This window comes from Corvus brachyrhynchos, unplaced genomic scaffold, assembly GCF_000691975.1.
Source record: "Corvus brachyrhynchos isolate BGI_N302 unplaced genomic scaffold, ASM69197v1 scaffold6, whole genome shotgun sequence".
Classification (NCBI taxonomy): domain Eukaryota; kingdom Metazoa; phylum Chordata; class Aves; order Passeriformes; family Corvidae; genus Corvus; species Corvus brachyrhynchos.
In genome coordinates, this window is record NW_008238632.1 from 1201075 (window position 1) to 1206385 (window position 5311).

Below are 5311 nucleotides of genomic sequence, written 5' to 3' on the forward strand. Positions count from 1 at the left end.
GACTGTTATCAGTGGCTCCATGCTTCTCCTGCTCTTATTTTCTACTTTCACAAACTGACTTGCTATGCACTAACAGATGAGCTGCCCTTGTGCACAATACAGATGATGGATTTTTTTGTCTAGATAAGGGTGATGACACCAATGTCCTCTGTGCTTACTGCAGAGAAGGAGGTGAAATGATGAATACTTGTGCACTATGTGTGTAGTGGAAAGCTGGAGAGAGAAAAGGCTGGCTACAGATAGGCTTCTTGGTACAGAACATTTTTAAATACTGTTCTGAAGAAATCAGTATTTTTGAAACATGATGATTACATGGCAGATAAAAAAAGAAACAGCTGCATTAAGCAGCTTCAAGTCAGACTTAAAAAAAGGAAAGTTGCCTCCTCTGTTCTTCCCTTCCTTGCATATAGAAAGAATACAGTGATATGATACACAGAGCTACTCAATGGCCAGATCAATTTCTTCTAATTTAAGTTTGTGTACATTTCTAATATCTTCTCTAGGGCCTATTTAAAGATGTACCTTTCATCACTGCTACTTTTTTTATACCTTACTGAACACGATTAATAGCTGTATTAAGCTGTGGCAGTTTATCTGGAGTGAATGAAGAAAACACACCAAAGAAAATGGACAGAATACAGCTGCTTCTTGGATAGTCCTGTAGTCTTCCTCAGTTTTGTTGTGTTGACTATTATTACTTCATTTTATTTCCAAATGCATCACAGGAACAAACCTTTCCCATTACAAAAACATGTATGGACACAAGTCCTTTCAATTCACCTGGCAGACTATTACTGGCTCTATTTTTAGCCTGAAGAGGTAACTAATCACATTAGTGGACAGGCTTTTATTTTCAAAGTGATGGCTTTGGAATAAAGAACTTCCCTCTAAACAGCAAGTGAGAACTGCCTCTACCAGGCCTCCGTTGTGCTCCATCTCCCTCCACACCACATTCCTCAGATCACCGCATTATTTCCGAATCTCACCTGTAAGCGCTGTGCTAGTGACCCCTACTGTCTCTCTGCTTTTAGCGTGCTCCTACACCTTGTTAGGAAATTCTCAGGGGCATCTAAATGAAGCTAATTCAATTGTGCTGCGCACCTAAGGCACACAGCTGTTATTCAGACCCATACAGAAGGCGTAGAGCATCACAGTGATAGTCACAAGCAGATGATGGAAGCTACAAGGCCCAGTCTTTGTGATCCCTAAGCTGCTCCTGGGCAAGGCACCGTTAGTGCAGGTCACAGGTCTACTCAGTCTGACAATTCTTCAGCAGTGAATTTCTCTAGCTACAGTCTGATTTAAGATAATATGATTGATTACGTTGATACAGAGCAGCCTGAAGTGTATGCCTTCAATGGTACGATACACAGTATTTCTTCTTTCTTGATTTTTAAATTCCATATTCTTCCAATCTATAGCTTTGGCAGAGAATCAGCCATACAACACTAAAAGAAGCTTCCAGATGTTGGAGTATTTATGCACTATAAAATCAAAGCAATAACAAAACACAGTTTCTAGTAGTGGAAGAAACTTTGAAACTTAACCATGCTTGCAAGGGCAGTGTTTCCTCTGTCCCAGCAGCAGCCCAAAGGCTGCAGGTGGCTGCAGTGTGAAGGCATATTCTTACCCTGCAGCAAAATCATGATTCTGACTGCAAGGCAAAGAAATCAGGGCAGTTTACATAAAACAAGGTGGAAAAAGAGACTTGCTTGTGAAAAATGTTTTTCACAGGATCTTTGAGAAAAGCAGCAAAAATGCCTTCCACCTCTTACAGGGCCAAAATAAGGGCTGTCTGAGGCTGATAATGTTGGTAGGCTATAACAACATTTGAGAAACTGCATCACAGTTCATGTGATAGCATGGGAAATGTGAAAAAAACCCCAAAACATGCAATTAGAGAAAGGTAACTTTTCCAGCCTAAAATTGCTAAATGGTAATGTAACCTCTGAAAATAATGATTTAAGAACCCTGTTTTAGCAGAAGCAACATATTTCTAATGAAACACATGCTTTAAAAAAATTCACATGCCACATAGACATGAGGTTTTTATCATTATTTAATTTCCAGCACCATTCCTTCCAGGCTAATGCAACCTGAAACATTTTTACCTCTCTGTATTTGTAGGATAAATCAATATAGTGAAGAACAGAGACATTTCAGGGAGGCGGGAGGGAGGGGGGAAGGCATGTATCCCCATCTTATCATCTTTCTGGGTGTGTGTTGGATTTATCTATTAAGAGTGTCACATCCTCTTGTTTGCAGAGTGTTTATTCCTCCACTCGTCTACCCAAAGAGTCAGTAGGGAATTCAAAAATTTGGTTGTGTCTTGCAGTGGGCAGCCACTGACACTGTCTTTCTTGTTCCAGCAGCCCCCTCTACCGTCCTTCTCCACATTTCGGAGGAGCAACCAACCGCTCCGTGTTCATGGAAGAAGAATTTTTGCAGGTCCAACCCTGACACCTAGTGGCCTCCGCAGTTCCTTACGTCCTCCCGGTCTCTCCACCTTTTGAAACTTGGCTTGAAAAGATAGAGCATTACTCTCCAAATAAAGAATTTCAGCTCTTAAATCCACACATTTATGCAATTTCCATAAGTAAGCATCCATTTTTGTATATTCTGATAATTATATTTATTGGTATTCAGTACAAAAACCTTGACATAACCCAAAATGTATCTTATTCAGGAATCCTTGTCACACGAGCATATTACCACTGAGCAATAATTCTCTCTCTCTCTAGCTGCATCTGCTTTTCCCCACTCATTTAGTATTCCTAAACTTGAAATGAAAGTGCCCAAGTGCAGCCATTCATTTTGTATGGGCCTAACATGAAAAACAAGGCCCAACAACAGATTTTATTTTTGTATAGAAGAAATGAAGAGAAAGTGAATACAATTGAATATAATTCTTCAAAGCTAGCAGATGGAACTTTTTATTTTTTGAGTGAAATTGAAGTTCAGTAATTACATGTAAATAATTGTCACTTGCTTGTCAGCTGGTAATTTTACTACCTATTTTTTCTTCCTAATATTGGTAAGCTTGTCTGGCAGTCTCAGAGGTTTTTGATCAAAGCCAATATAGAGTGGAGTTTTGGTGTGTTTTTCCAGAACTTTGGATGCTTGAATGCAGCATTTTAATCTGGCCCACTAACAAACATGCTGAAAATTTCAGATTTACGCTTCCCATTCAGGTTTGGAGGGGTTTTTTTGTTTTGTTTTGTTTAGGTTTGGTTTTGTTTGGTTGGTGTTTTATTGCTCTTATTTCATTGGTTTTTTGTTTTGGTTGGCTGGGGGTTTTCTTCTCTCTCTTTTTTCCTTTTCTTTTTCTTTTCTTTTTTTTAAACTAGAACTCTTATACCTGTTTAATTTAATGCAGTTGCTGCTCCTAGAAACTGCAACATCTGCAAGAGATGGATAAGCTTCTGGGAATCATTTCTGCTCCAAAGACTGATTATTTTAATCAATACATCTCCTGGTTTCCAAGAGGATACAAAACAGCTTCAAAACAGCTGTGAGGGCAGCCTTATGTGTCACTGTGTTGGCATGGAACATCTGTTAAAAGCTAGCATTATCCTTGCCATCCCACTCTTTAGAAAGATGCCATTTAAAAAAAGAAATGAAAGCTTTCCCATGTTGAGAATGTGTCTTTCTGTATACCAGCATACATAGAAACTCCTAAAGTGTCATGTTTGTTTATTTTTCCTCTCTTGGTCTCTCTGAAAGCAACCACAGAATGCAACTGCTGTATCCAGCTGTGTAATCTGCTTCCAGCTAAGTAAGCCTTGGTAGCAATGACTCAACAGATCCTCATAAAAATAACAGAAATAAAAATTTATAGTCCTCATTTAGCTCTTTGCACTGAAGGGTAAGGACACTTCAGAACATTGTTTTTACATTGCTTTATATGGCCTTGGTTTTATAAGACACTCACTTTCAAACAAGGGGCATAGAATCATCTGGGTTTTCACACAACATTTCTGTGGATTTCTTTTTGGCTACAGGGCATTTACAAGGACAGGAAGAAATAGCTCAGTGTCCTACTGAAAATTTTCTGGCAATGTGTCTTTCCTATTTTAAAACAAATTATTAAAAACACTACTATCATATGAAAGCATGAATCATTTAATGCATTTTAAACTTAACATTATGTAAGCTCTTCAGCAGAGCTGAAAAAACTTCCATTATGGTGGATAATAAAATTTATTTTAAGTTTGACTTTGACCAAAAGAAGATAGACAACACAAGTTATATTTTCTGTGGGTTTTATATGTGCTTATGGATTTAACATTCAGATAAAATAGTACTTGCACTGTCAAAAAATCATTTTCAACATTAATATTTAATTTTGACTTAACCCCCCTGATCCTGCTCAGCTCTACAGACTGCCTGGGAAATAGTAACTCAGAACTCTTCACCTTACAAAGGAACAGGGATGGGACCTACAGGACTTTCCTCAGTTGTACATAGCAGAAGTAACCTCACCAAGCTTCTTATTTTGGGAGGACCTGCAAATGCTGTGCCCTCTTCAGCCCTTCTCTACGTGGGCTTGTATGAGAGTGACCACAGAAGGTGCTGTATTGCCCGCTCACCAAGCAAAGGGCTAACGAAAAGGGGTGTTGTGCTGCTCTAGGCACCTCCTGGGTGGTTTTGTGGTAGCTTTTTCTTTCTCCAGAGCCAGGCTTCCCATGTCACTTACTTGGGAAGCAACTCTTGAGTTGCGGTTTATACAGAGACAGTGCCAGGAGCTGGGATTAAGCTGTGCCCTGAAGCGTGAGCCTCGCGGCTTTGCTTTCCTGTTTTCTGACACCTTCTGGCAGGAGAGACTTTCTGATGTTCCCCATGATCCACTACGTGGGTATTTCCTAGCCAGGTGGGACGGTGCATGTCCCTTGGATTCCAGGTGAATTGAGCAGTATCAAAGCTGTTCCTTTGCTTTACGAATTAACGGGGGCTCGAGGCTTTAGACCGAGGCTCAGTTCAGCATCTGGCTCAGTCTGAGTCGCAGCCCCGTACCCGTGCTCAGAATACGAGATCAGATCTGGAGCCAGCCCTCAACCCTCACGTACGTGCTTTGAAATAACTCTGTGTTACAGATGCCGGCCCGGCCTTGTAACTACCTCTTGTCTTACTATGGATTATCTAACTGACGTGACCGGACCGGGAGTAAATTATGTTATTACGATATCAATATTTAATCATGCCGGGGCCCAGCCCCCGGCCGCGGCGGAGAGGAGACTACAACTCCCAGGAGGCCCTTCCCGGCGCGCTCCCGTCGGGCACCGCGGCAGGAAAGGCGGCGGGAAGCGCTGCT